Genomic DNA, 19460 nt, shown 5'->3' on the forward strand with positions numbered 1-19460 from the left:
CACGGGAAGCAACATAGTACAGGGTGAACTGTTTTCTTGTATCCTCTTTCCAGATATAACATAAATGCCAGGTGATTTAGAGCTATTATCTCACTAAAACTTCTTTGGAGTAGGCACTACTATTCATTCCATCTTGCAGATGAGAAAATTGTGACTCTGAGAAGAAAATAACTCGCTAGTGATGGATAATATTAAGATTCAAGTATATATCTGTTTGTCCCCAAGCCCAAGCTCTTATTCTCCAGCTCTCTTGCCTTGCATCAGAATAAACACCATATATTGATGTTTACTCTCTACCAGGTCAATTGTATTAATTATCTCATGTAGACCTTCCTACAACTCTAAGAGTTAGACACTGAGACTTAAAAAAGTACTTCCCTGGGGTGCCTGGGTGGCTCAGTGGTTGAGCATCTGCCTTTGGCTCAGATCATGATCCTGGGGTCCTGGGATGAAGTCCCACATCGGGCTCCTTTCCAGGAGTCTGCACCTCCCTCTGCCTGTCCCTTTCATGAATAAATGAATAAAATCTTTTAAAAAATTAAAAGAAAAATACTTGCCTAATGTCAGTCAGGTAATAAGAGTGGGAGCTGGATTTTAAATCTAAGTCTGCTTGTCTCCAAAGCCCAATGCTCTGCATTGTTACCCCTCTTTCAAAAATCTTTACCAAGACAGGGGTCCTGGGTTAGGGCCACATGATTAACAAGGATGAATTGCAATAAAGTCTCTCAGTTCTGAGCTAGAAGAGAAAGGGCTTGAATCCTTCCTGCAGTGCTGGACATAACTGATATGAGTAGGGGCCAGTCAGAAGGGGTCAAGGGGGTGAATGGACTACAGGGAGAGGTCTATGAAGGGAACAGGAGTGCCAGGCAATCTGGACAGAGACTTCCCAGAGGACCAAATGGCTCCAGGCCTGCAGAGTTGATAGATAGATATCAAGCCAAGAATGAGTGGCTGCTAAAAGAAATAGTAAAAGGGAAAAGGAAGGATGTGGATAAAGCAGTATAAAATCATCTTAACCAGCTAAAGTTTGATTAGCAAAAGCTCTGGCTATAAACCAAGACACATTTCCACATTTATACATGTTTCTCTTTCTGTGAAGTTTATATCCTATAACTTCATTCATCTTTCTGCAGTGTTGTGATGAAACAGAATTTTCACTGCTATAATCATTTAATGAAGAGCATATCTTTTAGGTTATGTGGACACAGTCATATACCAAACAATCCAGATAAAGAGACTGGGGAATGATATATATATATTTTTAACTCCAAGAAAATATCCACAATGATTTAGAAGAAATCAGCAGCGTAGTGGTTGTGATAGGTTTTCTCTCTCCTGGGTTTGTCTTAATTGTTTTCTCTAATGTTTGTAATGCAATCGGATTATATTAAAAATAATAATGACTGTTAATTAGAAGATTTAAATTAGGCTGCAAATATTTTTCCTTTCTAATATGCTAATTGCCAAATAAGAAAGTCTGTGTAGAAACTCATGGGGAGGGCATCCCCGGTGGCTCAGCGGTTTAGCGCCGCCTTCCGCCCAGGGTGTATATCCTGGGGTCCCGGGATCGAGTCCCGGCATTGGGCTCCCTGTATAGAGCCTGTTTCTCCCTTTGCCAGTGTCTCTGTCTCTCATGAATAAATAAATAAAATCTTAAAAAAAAAAAAAAAAAAAACCTCATGGGGAAAATCTATCAGATGTGGAAGAGGTATCTTGATGTAAAAGTACCAATAAGCAGCTATTTCCTTTGTTTGTTGTTTGTCTGTTTCACAAGTTCATTCTGTAGGGGGAAAAAGTCAGCAGATGATATTGGTTAAGAGTTTGGCAATATAGCATGGCAAGTGTGATAGATTAGGAGTCAGGAATCAGGAGTTAGGATGTGGGTATATGCTAACTAGCTATGTAACTTTGGGCAAATCTCCTCCCTTCTGTAGGCCTTTTTGTCTCATCTGTAAAATACAGTTTGGGGATAGAACATTGCTATGACCCCTCTCTATTCTGAGATACAGTGATGCTAAGCTAATGAGTCTAACAGCTCTAATATGTTAAATGTTGGTGTACTGAAATCCTAATTGCAAGTCTAGCTATGCCACAGTAGTAGTTATGATCATAATTCATATCACAGGAATTCCCAACTGCTGACCATTCACCCCCCTCCTTTGATCCCTAGTTTTAAGCTGTTTCAAAACAAGGAATAATGCTAGAATGGAAATAGAAGCCAAATTCCCCACGGCACCCTGAGAGTAGTCCTGTAGCACCTGCTTCTCTATTCTGTTCATTAAAATAAAAAAAAAAATAAAATCATCCATGTCCATCTGGCACCATTCAGAAGTTGCCAACCTGGCATCATTCATGGGGACTAAATTCACTGACTCTTATCTAAAACAAATTTTATACTTTTTGTTCATAGGCTCAGCATGAATGGAATCAGCAGGTTTTGTTGTAACCAGTTTAATTCCAATAAGCAAACCACATATTCCATACAATTAATTTTGCCCTATGCTCTTCAAAACAGATTACAGAAATGGCAACTTAATTTTGGAGGGAAAATAGGACAATCCTACCAGTGCTTAGTTCTTTTTTTTTTAATGACTAGTCATTTGAAATCTAATGTCATAATAAATGACTCTGTTAGAAAATGAAATAAATATACATTCAAAAACAAAACAAAATTATTATTTAATTGGATGCACATAAATACTTTATAAACTACTGAATTTATAAAATAATGGCCAATTAACTTTTTTAAATAAAAAGTGACTGTGGCTGTCTACATAGTCTCAGGAACCTGAATAATTATAAAGGCAATAAAGAAACTGGAGAACACTGCATATTCATCCCAATAAAAATAGTACCCTGAGTGTGTATAACTAACCTAATGAGCTGGTTAAATGTTTCTATAACCATTACCACATGAAAATTAAAATTTCTGTTTATTTTTAAAACATTGTCAAATATTCATTTGGGCTCTTTTTTTGACATTTTTCTGAAAAGTAAAAATTTAAAAAAAAAACACTAAAGCTATTAATGCTTTTAATTTGTGCAAAATTCTGTAGTGTCTCTTATGTAAGCTCAAGGTGAGTTGTCCTGTATAAATTTTGTTTCCATCAAATGGAAAAAGGTAATCTTTTCTTGAAAATGTCATAATATCAATGATCTGGAAAAACAGGTTAGGGTACCTAAGAAGGTTTTTCTCAAGAGAGCCCTAAGTAGATTTTTCTCCAAGAAGAGAAGTCCATGATGATGTCCAATCCTGAGTAGAATCAAGACTTTGGTGTGAAAGAAGATATCGAATCCTTTGCCCAGAAGGGTCCTTTGGTATCCTTCACAGCAGACATTGTTCCTTGCCTGGCACTTAAGAAAGTTTCTTCTCAGCAGTAATACCCTGGGGAAATAGAAGACAGAAAAGACAGTGAAATGTGGGCAAATTACATAAGAATGATGTGGAAGATACAGTCTCCTCCCCTGCTCTAGGCACCGCAGTTCATCAAACTCTGGAGATCATCTCCATCTTCTTAGGGCAACTACTTTCCAAAAGTAAGTTGGGGGGGTGAAATGGTGGAGGAGTCATGGGGGTAAACTTGATTCACAGTTATGAATTGTTAGCATTACAAAAAAAAAAAAAGAATTTAGAGCCAATGAAACTTGTATTTAAATGAACATTATCATATGTCTCCCTAAATAAAAACAGATTAATAACTACAGTTTATTATGCACATGTGTCAGGCATTGTGCTATGTGCATTACATACATTAATTCACTTAAAACTCCCAACCACTCTGCAAAGTAAATGGTATGATCTCTTTTTAAAAGATAAGGAAATTGAGGCTGAAAGAGATCAAGCAATTTGCTTAAGGTTGCCAGGGACAGGGTAGCCCCTGTGGCTCAGCGGGTTTGGTGCTGCCTTTGGCCCAGGGTGTGATCCTGGAGACCAAGGATCGAATCCTGCATTGGGCTCCCTGCGTGGGGCCTGCTTCTCCCTCTGTCTCTCTCTCTCTCTCTCTCAACCTCTGTGTCTCTCATAAATAAAATATATTTTTTAAAAAAGGTCGCCAGGGATAAATGATAGAACTGGAATTCAAATTTAAGTTTATCTAATCTAAAGCACATGCTGTATTCGCCAATAACAATATGTGTTATCAAGTCCACAAGATTATAAAAAAATTAAATGTTAAGTGTTAAAATCCAAACAAATTTGTTCACAGGTCTTCTAGTTCCATCTGTCAACTCGCCTAGACAGCAAGAATAGGAGAGAAGTTATAAACAGAAGGATTAGAAGACAGGAGGAGAACTAAGATTAAATGGGGGAAAACCTACACTAGCAATTCCTAGGCATAACCTCAGAAAAAAAAATGTGTCTAATTAATGTGCTAAAGCACTAGATACAGTGGCTATTGCTGTGTTTAAAAAAAAGTAGAACAGAATGTTTGGCATGAATCTCTTTTTGTGTTCCCGAATGACAGCATTTTATGCATTGTTGCCTTTTTGAGGTTACAGAATAGAGAAGTCCAGGATTTAACCTCTTGGCTTTGTATTTGCATTTCTCAGAATTATGTTAGTGTAGCTTGCTGTAAACAAGATAAAGGCAAAAAATACCTACACTGAAAATCCTCTGGGAAACAATAAATAGTATTCAGAGTAAATCTACAAAATTTATCACAGACATACACACTAAAAGGATGCTTTTGGCAGCTCTGCACACCTTTATTCACCTACATACAGAGAAAAAAACAGACCTGTTTTCTCATTTACCCTCACAGTGTTCCTTTGAATTAGGAAATACTTCACAGTAAGAAAGACTAAAGCACACCGCTTATAAAAAAATTGAACTTCATGTATTAGATTCCCTAGTATTTTTATTCTCCTTTTGTTTTGATTTGGTTTAGTTTGGTTTTAGAAAATTATTTTATCATCTCAAAAAGATGAGGTTTCTATGCTGAAATTTCTATGTTGAAATATCTTCAAATATTTGGGTAAATAAATTAAACACACAGCTAGTTATCTGGTTATGATTATTCAGTGGTTGTTTAAAAAAATAGTAATGCTATTTCTTTTACATCTATTAAATGTAGGCAACACGGGAGATTGAAAGATTAGTAAGATTGCATACCTGCCCTAAAGAAGCTTAGAATCTATTAATATAGAAAAAGTGAATGTATATATTAAAATAATAAAGTAGTTACCATAATATTTGTGGAATGTCTAAAGAGGGGAAAAGATTATTACTAGCTAGGTGATAAGAAATGGCTTGATGGAGAGGCAGCCTTTCAGTTGGCTCTTGAAAGATGGAAATTATTTCATAGAGACAAGATGGAGAATGAAACATAGCAGCACTCAGAAGCATGAAATATCAGCAGAGGCATGAAGTTGGGATATTTTAAAGCCTATTTGGGAAATGCCATATATTCTACTTGAACTATAACCCAAGATATAAACGGAAAATATTCCCAGGAAAGTAAATTTGGGTTGACATTTGGAGACTTGCACTGACTGCCTGCATAGACAATTATGAGGAATATAAAGAGTGAAATTATTTGTAGAAGGAATGCAGTGAGTTCCATTTTTTTTAATGAGTTCCATTTTCAGGTACTGGGGCCACTAAGTCATAGAGGCTGAACCCCAACAAAGTGGAAAGCAAGATGATTTACCTGAGGTGAATTTGATTAGAGAGGAGAACAGAATAATTGCAATGAAAATGCTATCCTGGATATGCAATAGTGTCGGTCCAGCTGAAATTAGATAGCATGAATAGATGTTGGACCCAACAGCATGATTTTGTCATTTCATCCAACGAAATTGGAACAGAAAAATGAGCAATATGAGTAGCTTATGGTTGATGATGGATCTGTCAGAAAGTCAAGACTGCAAAGAATTTTAGGATGTCACAGGAAATACTGAAGGCAAAATAAGTACACAGGATCAGTGGCCTTGCAGAAGAATGAGAAGTCCAGGACTTGGGGATCACAAAAGGGAGAAGCAGAAAGAGCATGCATGAGGGAGGAGAAAAAAATGGTTGTTGGCGATCAGAGGAAGAATCAGAGACAAGATTTTGGTCACAGAACATTATTTCCTGGTGATGGATATCAAAGTATGTTTATGCCAATAGTTAATTGCCAATTTTTATTTGAAAGTTTAAAAAGCAGAAGAAATAGTCAAAAAATATGGAAGGATTTTTTTTGAAGGTGTGGTGAAAGAAACTAGTAGAGGATGAGGAGGGGAAGTGATAGAGTAGATGGGTAAGAGAGGAGCTAAACTGGAATAAGTATGTATTCCATAAAAGACAGAGTGGGGAAGAGGCACTGAGTGTCACAGACATGAAGGAAGCCAGAAGACCCAAGCACAGAGCTGTAGGGTAGGCAAAATTTTCTTAATTAAGTGGCTTGGAGACTCAACCAGTCCCAGTGGACCAACCAAAATGTGAGTGTATCAGTTTGCCAGGGCTGATGTAACAAAGTACCCCAAACTGAGTGGCTTAACCAACAGAAATTTATTGGCTTGCAGTTTTGGAAGCTAGAAGGTCAAGATCAAGGTGTATGGTTGGACCCTTCTGAGGGCTATGAGGGGGCATCTGTTCCATACTTCTCACCTAGCTTCTGGTCATTTATTGGCAATCTTCAGTATTCCTTGGCCTGAAATGTCACCTTCATAACTGCTTTTGTCTTCATATGGTGTCTCCGTGTGTGTGTGTGTGTGTGTGTGTGTGTGTGTGTGTCCAAATTTTCCCATTTTATAAATACACCATTGTATTGGAATAAGGGCTTACAGGCTTACACTACTACTCCAGCATGACCTTATCCTTACTGGTTACATGTATAATGACTCTATTTCCAAATAAGCTCATATTTGAGATATTGGGGAATTAGGAGTTCAACATATGAATTTTGAGGGAATATAATTCAACCCATAATGGTGGACTTAGCAAAATGTTGGTAGAATCAGAGTTGTGAGATCCAGTCTCCTAAGGAGCTAAACTTGGTTTTGATGTCTTCTCACAGTGTCTAGAAGTGGGGAGAAAGCAGGTAAAGGCAAGCTTCTGCATGTTTGGCCTCATGCACACAGCCTTTGGATAATTGACTGCAGTACTTGCTTTCTATCTGGATGCTTAGACATTCATATATTCATAAACACAACCTGTGTGCATATAACTGTCTGCTGAAATGACTGGATACAAGTCATTCAAGTGCAAGTTTAGAAGTGGGAATAATGCAAAGAATGGCAAATTTGTGATATGATAATCCACTAGACAAGCATTACCATTCTATCCTGAATTCCCATCATGTTTTCTCTGCAAAGCTGGAAGGAGTTCAGCCTCAGGCCACAAGACAATCAATATAAGGTTGATGAACCACAATTAAAACATGTCAAGATCTAAAAGTTATTGAAGACAAATGGTCCTTCATTGAAGATGTTTCTCAGAAATAGAATAAAAGATAGCCCTGGGAGACCAGAAATCAGTTCTAGATAGGTCTAATCCTAATAATCCTTTAGGAAAAGCTGACAACATTCAAAAGCCAAGGTTTTTAGCCATCTAGAAGAATACTCACCTTTTATGCCTTTGGTTTTCCAAGGAATCCCTCAAAAGGATCTAAGAATTTAATAAGAAAGCTTGCCCTTTAGTGTTCCAAAAAATAATAAAAAGACTAAAGTGAAAATTTTATATAAAATGTCATGACGTATGAAACTGTTGAAAATACACATGGAGGATGACATGAAAGATTTTACTTTGATTTTTTTATTTTCACTTCTTAAATGATTCCTCATTCTGTTATCTATGTGATAATTAGAAAGGTTCCCATTAATTACATTTGCAATTTAGCATTCAGAGAAAGAGATTAAGTCAAAGAAAAATGAGGCTAGAATATTCTACTTCTCACCTGGCTAACGCTACTCATCTTTAGGTCTGGGCTGACTTCCCACTATAAGCCTTGCCCTCAATTTAAGTAAGGTTTCTTGAACTTTTCCTTCAAATTATTAGTTTCAGCTTGCATTTGTATTTTTGAAAATTGTTTAATTCCTGCCTCTCTGCACTAGATTCTAAACTTCTCCAGAGGAAGGATGATGTCTTGCTCGCCACTGTACCCCCAGTCCTAATAGGTATTCCACAAATATTTATTGATTGAGTAAATAAAGACTAAGGTAGAAGAACCAAATAGTAAACAATATTTACTCCAAGCTGCTTAACTAGATCTGGTAACAGAGGGAAGATAATAGCATATCTATTTCATAACATTCTTCTTTAAAAAAAAGAGATTTTATTTATTCATTTATTCATGAGAGACACAGAGAGAGAGAGAGAGAGGCAGAAACACAGGCAGAAGGAGAAGCAGGCTCCATGCAGAGAGCCTGACGTGGGACTCGATCCCAGGTCTCCAGGATCAGGCCCTGGGCTGAAGGTGGCACTAAACCGCTGAGCCACCCGGGCTGCCCCATAACATTCTTTATAAATTTATTTTTCCTACATCTCTCATCATTTCTAGGCCCTTGGTTCCTGCAGGGGATGGGCTGTAAGGAAGAAAGACCCTTTGGCATCATCACCACTCCCCCACTAGGAACCAAAGATCCCACTCAAATAGCCAAATGCAGATTTTCACACAACCTCAAAATATCGCAATCCCTCATTAGAGGACCAAAATGGGAGAGAAAATCTCTTTTCCCAAATCTTAGTAGCTAAGTGGGTTTAAAACCAGATAGGCTGCCCAATAATCCTAAAACGAACACAGAGACAATGTTCACCAACAGCTAAAATAAGATAAAAACAAGGCTTTGCTCCACTACTTAGGAATATAAACTAGAAAAATAATCTCTTAGCAGATTCATGTAATTCTTGTCTGGTTAGATTTTTGACTAATAAAATGCCTTTTTCTGTAATTGAATCATTTATTTCCTATGGAAACATCCTACACTTCAAATTGGATAGACAGTGAATTTCAAAAATTAATGTCCCCTAAAGACAGAGATTTAATATTTATACACATAACACACACACACACACACACACACACACACACACTTGCTTTTTGTGTGTGTGCAATGCAATTTTGAATCTTAGGAAAGCATTTCTACATATCAGGATTCTGCTGTAATTTCACTCTATGCACCAAGAATCACTTTCCCCGCAGTGAGGAGAAAAGCAAGTATTTAAGGGAAATATCTAGTCTAGAGTGAGCAGTCCATGTACTCTGGAGGCATATAGGACCTTTGTAACGCAAGAACACTAATCTATGGTGATGGAAGCATGGAGAGGGAGAAGTACTGATCTAACTTGTAAAGTGGAACAGCTTCAACCCAAGGCCAATGGCAATATTTTCATTCAAATAATTAACAAATAAGTCATATTTGATAAAGTGCTTGCAAGATTCTCTGACATTTTAAAATATCATTCAGAATGTATACTTACTTCATTTATTTGTCAAAAAGCTTTAGGATAGATTATAATAAAAGTAGACCATAGGTATATAGGGTCTTTAAATATGGAAATAAGAGAGACTGAATCATGGAAAAGAAAGATATTTGCAGAACAGTGGTTGAAAAATAACATAATTACCATTAAAAATTGAGCAGCGAATTTGACTCAGAGCATCCCTTTGGCAATGCATAAATGGAAACTCAATTTGTTGTCTAGCTCTCCTTGATTAAAAATCTCATGTCAATTGCACTAGAGGAAAAAAGTCTTTCTTATCCTAAGTTCTAGGAAAAATTTTCTACATGCCTTCTTATATAAAAGGGATATTGAATAATAACATAAAATACTCTTCCAAAGTGTTTCTGAAAAATGTAAAAATGTTTTTCATTCACTATTTCGTTATTTCACCCCTTAAATAAACTGGATATTAGATTGTAAGTCACTGAAGACCTTTCTAAGGGTAGCTAAGCCAATGCAGTCCAAATACTTTTGAGTGATCTAAGGGATAGACCTGAAAGACCGCACAACACTGTCATTCAAAGTATTTCAGACCAAAGATAACTCTGCTCCAACTATACCTAACTCAGAAGCCAGACACAGAAGACAGATCAAAGTTTTAGCTGCTTTGGTTGAAGAAGAAAGAGGGGAGGCCTGGGACCCTACCTTTACGTTATCCCTTGTACTTCACTCCCCTGCCCTATCTCTATCTGGCTAGCTCCAAGATTTGGGTAAACCTCCCCAGAGGACTTTTCAAAAACCACTGTCCTAGAAGAAATGTTTAGTTAACTGGTCTTTTGACTATCTCTCAAATAAAGCCCATACCCACTAGCCTTTGACAGGTTCAAAATAGCAGTCAGCTTGAGCTTGTTAAACTCTGTGGAAAGATTCTAGAGTGTCGTGTTGTTGCAAAAAACAATCACATGCAAGATATACAGAATAGGGGAGCAGGATGTCCCACCGGAAATAGTTGCCAACTGGCTGCCAAAGAGAAGCGTTTTTCTATAGAGTCCCCAGCTACTGAAACAAAATAAATCAGAATCAAAGTAGTTTCCATGGCAGGTCTTAAGAGTTAGTGAAGGGGTTAAAAATAAACACTTCAAAATATATGATTTTTTTCTCTAAATTTATAAGAATTTTATAATTATTGCTAAAAATTGAGAAAACTAAGAGAATGCAAAGAAAACATTAAACTTTATAATCTTATTTCTCAGAGAAAATCAATAATAATGTTTTATTATAATTCTTTTTTATCTTTTTTGTATGAATTGATAAATACTTTGGGGGAAAAAAGAGATGATGCTGAATACACACCTTAGAAATCTGTTACTTTTACATATTATATCATCAATGTTTTTCTACTTTATTAAACATTTTCCCACGGTATTATTTTTCATAGCCTCATGATAACTCTATAGTTCTAAACAATTTTTGCCAGTATTATCAATTGTGCTGCAATGCCATTCTTAGAAATACATCTTTTCTTACACACAACAATTTTTTTAGAAATGCAAATTTTTAATCAAAAGACAAGCCATATTTAAGCCTTCCCCCCCCCGCCCCATAATCAGTTTGCCCTCAAAACAAAACAAGAAAAACAGTTGCCCACTAGAGCTAGAATGGCTCTTCAGACTTACTGTGAGTTAGGCTGAGATGACTAGGGATTTAGGCCTCCACACTGATCAATCACTGGATAGGGGCCACCCAAGGAAAGGATGTGTCTCTAGATGAGACTTTCTTCCTGGATCCCTGTAGGTAAGATGGCCCCAGCAACTGGATCAGTAATTGCTTCATTAAAGGAGGACCTGAAGGTGTCCACCATCTAATACCACCAGTGCTGTGGAAAGGTGCCTGGTTCCCCTCACTTTGATGGCACTTGCTATCATCAGTTATTTCAAATATTTGTTGTTTGAAGGGTGAGTAATGATGTCTTGTTTCTTGACAATTTGTACTTCCTTTTTCATGACTTGCTTTTTCATGGTATTTTCCCAATTTTCTGTGAGGGTTGTTTTCTAAGGGGAAGGCTGATTTTTTTAAAAAGCCTTTTATATACTAGCAATATTAAATCTCCCATAAATAATGCAACTATTCTTTCTCATTATGATATTTGTATTCAATGTTTTATGGTATTTGGTAGCAGAAGCTTTTAGTTTACAGGGTCAAATATTCAAGTCTTTCTCTTTATGATTTCTGATGTGATAATCATGCGTAGAAAGGTCTTCTCCACCCCCAAGATTATGTAGATATTGTTCTGTATTTTAGTAGTAATTATATATGTACATATATACATATTTTTATATGTGCATATAAACATATAATGTTTAATTTATCTGGAAGTTCTTGATATTATTTTTTCTCAAGTAGTCCAACTGTTACAATATCATTTCTTAAATTATCTTTTTTGATGTTTTGAAATGCCATCTTCATCATATTCTATGTTCTTTTTTTTTTTTTAATTTTTATTTATTTATGGTAGTCACACAGAGAGAGAGAGAGGCGCAGAGACACAGGCAGAGGGAGAAGCAGGCTCCATGCACCAGGAGCCCGATGTGGGATTCGATCCCGGGTCTCCAGGATCGTGCCCTGGGACAAAGGCAGGCGCCAAACCGCTGCGCCACCCAGGGATCCCCATATTCTATGTTCTTATACTAATATCCAATGAATCTTTCATCCATTTTCAGGGCCCTCATTGGAAAATGATTCATAAAAAGTGTTCTCCAATGTATCATGCTGCATAGGATGGTGCCATGTATAAACATTTTAGCCAACGCTCCCTACCCTTTCTAAAGAAAAAATAAATTGATATAAAGAAATTAAATATTAATGGGAATATAATTTCCAATTTTGAATGATGAGTTTTAATCATATCCAGTAAATGCTTTACCTATAGAATGCTAATATTTTATTTGGAATCCTTATATACCACTTAGGCACATTTTGTTTAAATAGCTGAGATGATTCTTTCTCTATTACTCTAAGCCCCATGAGATTAAATCCTATTAAAAGTAATTCACATTAGCATCATTAAGAAGATAATCCTATTTGGCCTACATACAGTACTTTTTCTTTCTTTCTTTCTTTCTTTCTTTCTTTCTTTCTTTCTTTCTTTCTTTCTTCCTTCCTTCCTTCCTTCCTTCCTTCCTTCCTTCCTTCCTTTCTTTCTTTCTTTCTTTCTTTCTTTCTTTCTTTCTTTCTTTCTTTCTTCTTCTTTTAACAGTGCAATTTAGCTATATCTTCCTTTTCACTAAAAGAGAAGAAAGTGGAAAGTTAAAGGAACTTTAACTCTATTGTCTCTATTGCTCTTTCTGCTTTTACATCCAAAACATTCAGAAGCACGGTTTACATGGCAGTTCATCTCTACACAATAAATTGATAACAAAATAGAAGCTAGACATCACTTAATAAAACAATTTAGCTACTGAAATTTTATCCTGTGAAAAGCATCACAGTCTTTTACCTAAATAATGACTCTGTCTTACACATTGGGACACTTCAGATGGGGGAAAGGAAATGAATCTAGTTTGACTTCAGGCCTTGAGTTGTCTGGAAAAGTCTGAGATATGTTCTCTATCTCTCAAATGGTTCCTCCATGAAACAAAAATTATTCTGACTCACTCTGCCAGAACATAAACTCTATAGTTGGTTCAATATTAGTGTTCTTTCCCCAAGCAAACTTAATTGTCACTACAATAAATTTTTCAAAATTAAATTTAAAAAGCTGTTTTGGATATGCTTGCCTACTAGTTTTCCTTTTATGAAAATGTGCAGGATAATCATGTTGATATTTCCATTCCACCAGTTTCCTGACTACATTATCACATGCTAAGAACACATAACTAAAATCACATGACAAAATCTTCACAAATACACTGTAGGTATCCAGTTTGGGGCTGGGGATAAGGAAAACAAAATTTGATCAATTAGTTTCGAATAAATAGAAATGTCTTTATTTGCATCATAGATACAAATGCAGCACTGGTAAGGCTACAAGATGAGATTATCAGCTCTAAACCCAGGCTTCTTCTCTCCCCACTCTCCACTCTCCAGACTTCCTGAAAATCTACCTCCACCCCACACATCCTGTTTTTTCTACTTTTGTATTGACAGGAATAAGGCTTCTCCTACAAAAACTCTCTTCTCAATGCCCTCCATGACATCTCTGCATAGGACCTTGCTCTAACAACTAGTCTCCTCTTCTCCACCCTTCCCTCTCCATGGGATCCCAGCTTTTAGCTGGTAATATTCATGCCCTTACTTCTTCCAGTTTATCACGTATTATTTCTCTCCTTCTCCATAGAAAGAGCTGTCTATATTCTGATTTCATTTTCTCACCAACTTTTTCTTCAATTCACTAAATCCTTAGCACACCACTGAAACTATTCTTAGTAAGATCTAGTTACTAAATCCAATATATTATTTCCAGCCCTTGTCTTTTCTGTTCCCTCATAATATTTAACACTGATAACTCCCTGCTTCCTAACATTTCCTCCAATGTGTCTACATGGATCTCATTCCTTATTCTTTGGCCTCACTTACTACTCAGCTGCTTTGAATGGTTCCTTTACTTTCACCTGCTCGTTACACAGTAGTATCACTGACGTTTTGTGCTAGGCACTATTTTGTCCTACACACATTCCCAGGAGGTTCCATTTATTCCATGACTTCAAGCAGCTATCCACTTAAAGATCACAAATCTTAATATTCAATCCAAATTTATCTATTTTTTAAGCCTGAGACTGCCAAGTAGCTCCATCCAAATGTCTCATTATTTCTGAACATAACCACAAGAGACAAGATTACCTGCCACTTTGAGGCTACATGAAGAAGTAGCAATCTTTGCTATTTTAACTTCATAAGGTACAGGATTTGAAATACATGCATATAATTCATGTCCTTTAATTAATAAGCTAATGTATATATCACTATAAATGAAAAAATGCTGAACAGATTTTTTTTTTACTCTGCCTAACATGATGCAGTAACTTTGACTTAAGAGAAATAGAACATAGGAAACAAATGGCCCAGTGAAATAATACATAATTTAATAATTCAAAACAAGTTTCTTTCAGATATCTTAGGTAGGAACTCTCATTTGCATATTTTCCCAATTGCTATTTTTGTCTTTCTTAAATTGGCAGGGTCACCTACCCCTTCCTTAATAATAACACACTATGTCTTTATTGTGAGTATAAATGCTTGAGTTAGTTAAAATGTCACCAAAAGACCAGATTCTGTCTTGTGGATAATAGGGCTTGAGATGACTTCATTATCTAAAAATAACAAAACACAGTAGAGTTTGCTGCAATGAAAACTGATATACAATGTTCCATAAATATATCTTGCAGGAGTCTAAGATGTTGATCATGCCTTCTTGGTATAAATGAAGGCTCCGTGAGTAATTTCTAGGCAGCATTATTTAGGTCAAATAGAAAATGGTACTAACAGGAAGCTGCTGGAAGCATTCAAGTTAAAGAAATGCAGATTTTGAATGTGGGCTTTATTCGCAGTGAACCAATTCAAAACATTCTTGCTTTGACTATATAATTATCATGATATTTCTACTAGAACCTCACTATAATATCTGCTGTCATATGCCAGCAAATTTTGACGGCTCTTCCTCAAGGAGTATTCCACAAATACTTCTCATCCCTTTCTCCACCACTACCTTGGAACAAGCCACAGTAATCGTCCTCTAATCTGGACTATTGCAATGGCTTATTCGTTATTTCCCTACTAGCACCCTTGCCACCTTTTCAAGATATTCTCAGGTAGAGAATACTAGAAAATTCTTAGCTAGAGTTACTCTAGCTGTAACAGCTAGAGTATCTTCAGAAAACATAAGTAAAATCATATTACTCTTCTTAAATCCTCACTTAGAATAGGATCCAAAGCCCTTATAATAGCCTATAAGGCTCTACATGATCTGCTCGCCTCTCCACTCCCACCCCTTGCCACCGGCAGGGCTTCTAGATCCCTGTGGTTCCTGCCTCATTGACTTCTTTGCTGTTCTTGCAACACAGGAAAGACATGCTCTCCTAAGAGCCTTGGCTTTACTTAGAATATTCCTTCCCCAGATATAGCTAAATCTTCTGCACGCATTCTACACATATTTCTGCAGACCAAGGTTCAAATCCTAGCACAACCCACCACCAGTTCTCTGTCATGGTTACTATTCTTTATCCCAGTCTCTTTTTCCATGAAAGTGGAAATAATACTACATAATCAGGCCAGCCATTGATCTTGCAATTCTCTTTGCCTGGTAATCACTATGCCCAAATCTCTGCTTAGACCTAATTCATTTCCTTCAGGCCTCTGCTTATATTGTTTCCTTATCAGAAATCTCTGATCATCCCACATAACATAGCACACCCACCACCCCCCAGCCTCCATCTCCTTCACCCGGCTCTATTTTTCTTCAAAGCGCTTTTCACCACCTGCCATTTTATATATTCATTCGCTTATGGTCTATTTCCCCTCACTATAACAAAAAGTTTCTTTTTGATAAAGACTTTCCACTGTTTTGTTCATTCCTGTACCCCAGCATTTAGAATCCTGCCAAACAAATACTCAGAGCTTAACAAATACATATTTGTTGAATAAATTAAGGAGTGAATGAACATACACTTCACTTCCGGGAATCCATTCTGAAAATTAACCAGACAGGTTATTTCTGGAATACGACATGCTGGATTTCAGCATGACCCAAGTTTTGCCTGTATCATACAGTGTATGTCTGGAGAGTAGTAGCCTTTACTTCAGCATGATTCACACTATGTAGGCTCACAAGACGAACTAGAATGTAGCAAAATAAACACCAATCTAGATAATTCTAGCCCTCAGAGAAATTACAGTGGCTCAGAAATATACATTTTAATCATCTACAATAATGAAATTATCTAACGACCTTCTGAAACCTCTATTCCATCTGTGTGCGTGAACAGTTCAAGGCATTAAATCCAAACTGAAGGATATTTGATCTGATTATAAAAGCCAGGCAAGTGTGAAGGGATCTGCATTTAGTGGCTCAAGGACTGAAATGATCACAGTTCCCATGCTAAGGCCAGTTCAATTTCTTGTCAGCAGGTCAACTCGTTGTTTTCCATGAAGAAGCCCTTAGAGGTTACATATCTTTAAGTAAGAGACTCATTTTAATGAACTTTTTTCCATACTTAAAATGGCCTTACCACATATGTTTGCAACAAAGAGCCAAATGAAATTTAATCATCTCCAAGGTTATTTGCAATGTTTTATGTTGGGGATATGTTGGGGATAAATTTTTATATTAGAAATATATCCTTCTTTGAATTAGAAGATAAAACTCATCCTCTGGAGATCATTTCCTTGGCTAAAGCAATATGAATTCCCTAGCTGCTTTCTCTAGCAGCAAATCTATAAATCTCAAATTAAATAGTGTAAAAAGGGCCAACTTTATTAGATCGCTAAAATAGATAACTTCAAAAATAGATTTTCTGGGAAAATGCTAAAAATTCTTTAATATTGAGAATAGACACCTTGGAGATTAGCCACATTTGTTAACTAATGCAGATTAAATTTTTGCCACATTATTTTTTCTATTCAGTGTAACTGTTCAAAATATCTATAATATATTGCAAGATTCTGAATGAGTAGCTTGGGGATTGGGTATTTTATAATAGGCTTAGTCTGTAAAGAGAATATAGGAAAGAAAAATGATTCTCATATTCATGTAAAACAGAGCAGATGACTAATAGTTGCAAGTCTATGTATATTAATATATACAGTATGTTTCTAAGTGCTATGTCTGTGTGTAAAGTTGGATTTTACAATGTGAATCCATTGTCAAACAAATCACTTTCATGCTGAAGATGGTGTAGAGAAAATAAATCAAGTCCAAATCAAATAAAACTTTATTCCATTCTTTCCCTCCAGGAATATCAGAATTCATTTAACTATCCATTTGTCCTAATGAAATTTTCTGTTGTACACATAATGCAGGTGAACTGAGCAGCATTCCCAATTTGATCTGCTCTCACAAACCAGAACAAACTAGACTGGTGGGGCAGAAAGCACTGCAGATCAAGTTACAGCCCTGGCTCTTGGGCCAACTCTTGCCTAAATCTGTTTCCTCATGTGCACTACAAAGCAAGTAAACCAGACACATCTCCTAGGGCCTCTTCCAGCTTTAAGTTGGTGTATTTCCCCCTCCCGCCCCTTAAAATAAATATCTCTAAAAGGATCGGAGGTTGGGGAGCGAGAGTTTGTTTTTTCAACAATGAAGGCAGCAATCATATTTTTCTAAAATTACAGATAGAATTTTAGACGTTGCCTACCCCCTGTTTGCAGAACTTCTGTCAAATTTTTCTTTATGAAATCTGATCATCTCTGGTTAAAAGCTTTTGCTTCTCTACTTGCTCAGTGGCTGACTTGGACATCTTTAGACAAAAATCCATATAATTTGTTTCATTGAATTACTGCTGTCCTATTTCCAGCCACCCTTATACATCCCAGAAGACAATATCCTGAAAAAGTCTATGTGTCTGCACATGCTGTTCCTCTGTCTCCAGTGTCCTTATTCCTCATTTCTGTTGTCAAATTCCTACGGGATGCCCTCCACTGCGAATGCACAGCTAGCTATTTATTTCTATTTCTATCACAGACTTTACTATATTGTATTGTAACTTCTCTGTTCAAGTCTGTCTTATTCACTAAACTATTTCTTTTTTGGAGAAGAAGATCATGTCTTACTTATTTTTATGTTGCCAGTATCTAGCACCATGCTTGGCACATACTAAGTGTTCCATATATATTTGCTTTGCGTGAAACTGTAGATAGGTCTAGGCAAAAAAGAAAACCCAGTAAGTGTTATAAACTAGCTCCAGCCCCAGTTGCTGCCTAATGTTACTATAGTGACTTTAAAAGTTATAAAAACGTGCCCAGCAAACATAATATTCCTCCTCATAGCAAGTATAAGGATCAAAAAACATTCCTTGGGTGGGTTTATCAGTCAGAGAAAATTTAGCACGTCCTCCCTTATGCATTTTTTAAAATAGAGCAATGTGTAGATATAGGCAGAAATTCATTCATAAACACTCTCAATGAATGAAACAATTCTACAGAGCATGCTTAGTAATGAGAAATATGGAAAGTTTGAGAAGTTAGTTTCTCCCCAGAAAAATCAGCTTAAGGACACTTTTGTCACTTGCGAGTTTTTTTGAGCCTCACCATTTGCCTGCTGCTTATGAGATAAAAATGTTACAGGAGAGCGTCTCTCCCCATAGTCAATGAACTCAACTCAAGTAAGGTCTGACTTGTGAATAGAAAAAAAAGTGACTGTAAATCTGTGTGTTGAAGTTTATTAACACAAACTATTACTTTTTGTAGTAGGAGGAGCAGAATTAATTTATTTTAAGAGGGATCCCTGGGTGGCGCAGCGGTTTGGCGCCTGCCTTTGGCCCAGGGCGCGATCCTGGAGACCCAGGATCGAATCCCACATCAGGCTCCCGGTGCATGGAGCCTGCTTCTCCCTCTGCCTGTGTCTCTGCCTCTCTCTCTCTCTCTCTGTGACTATCATAAATAAATAAAAAAAAAATTAAAAAAAAAAAAATTTATTTTAAGAAAAATTCTCCCATACGCAAAAAACTCTTGCCCTGAAATAGCTCTGCAAAATAAAAATGAATTCATAGACAGCCAAGAAATAAATCCATACATCTATAGTCAACTAATCCTTAACAAGAATGCCAAGAACACAAAATGGGGAATGGATAGTCCCTTCAATAAATAGTATTGGGTAAATTGGTAGCCACATACAGAAGAATAAAATTGAACCCTATCTCACACCATATTTAAAAATTATTGCAAAATTTAACTTAAACATAAAACCTAAATCTGTAAATCTACTAGAAGTAAACATAGAGGAAAAGCTTCTTGGCATTATTCTGGGCAATGATATTTGGATATGATATCCAAAGCACAGGCAGCAAAAGCAATAGTAACTACAAACTAAAAATTTTCTATGGCTCTCAACCTTAGCTCTATCTTCTTAGAAATGTCCATGCCATGAGAATCAAGTAGAGGAAGAAGA

At 36.5% G+C, this 19460-nt stretch overlaps 1 long non-coding RNA gene across 2 annotated transcripts in view; it reads right to left on the reverse strand.

Moving 5' to 3' along the window:
* Window positions 1-2435: 2435 nt before the first annotated feature.
* Window positions 2436-19460, reverse strand: part of LOC140609439 (uncharacterized) — a 51166-nt gene continuing 34141 nt past the window's right edge. For both annotated transcript variants that reach the window (XR_012011274.1, XR_012011273.1), the window contains one exon: window positions 2436-3385. This is a non-coding gene — a long non-coding RNA (uncharacterized lncRNA). The remainder of the gene's footprint in view (window positions 3386-19460) is intronic.

This window comes from Canis lupus, chromosome 18, assembly GCF_048164855.1.
Source record: "Canis lupus baileyi chromosome 18, mCanLup2.hap1, whole genome shotgun sequence".
Classification (NCBI taxonomy): domain Eukaryota; kingdom Metazoa; phylum Chordata; class Mammalia; order Carnivora; family Canidae; genus Canis; species Canis lupus.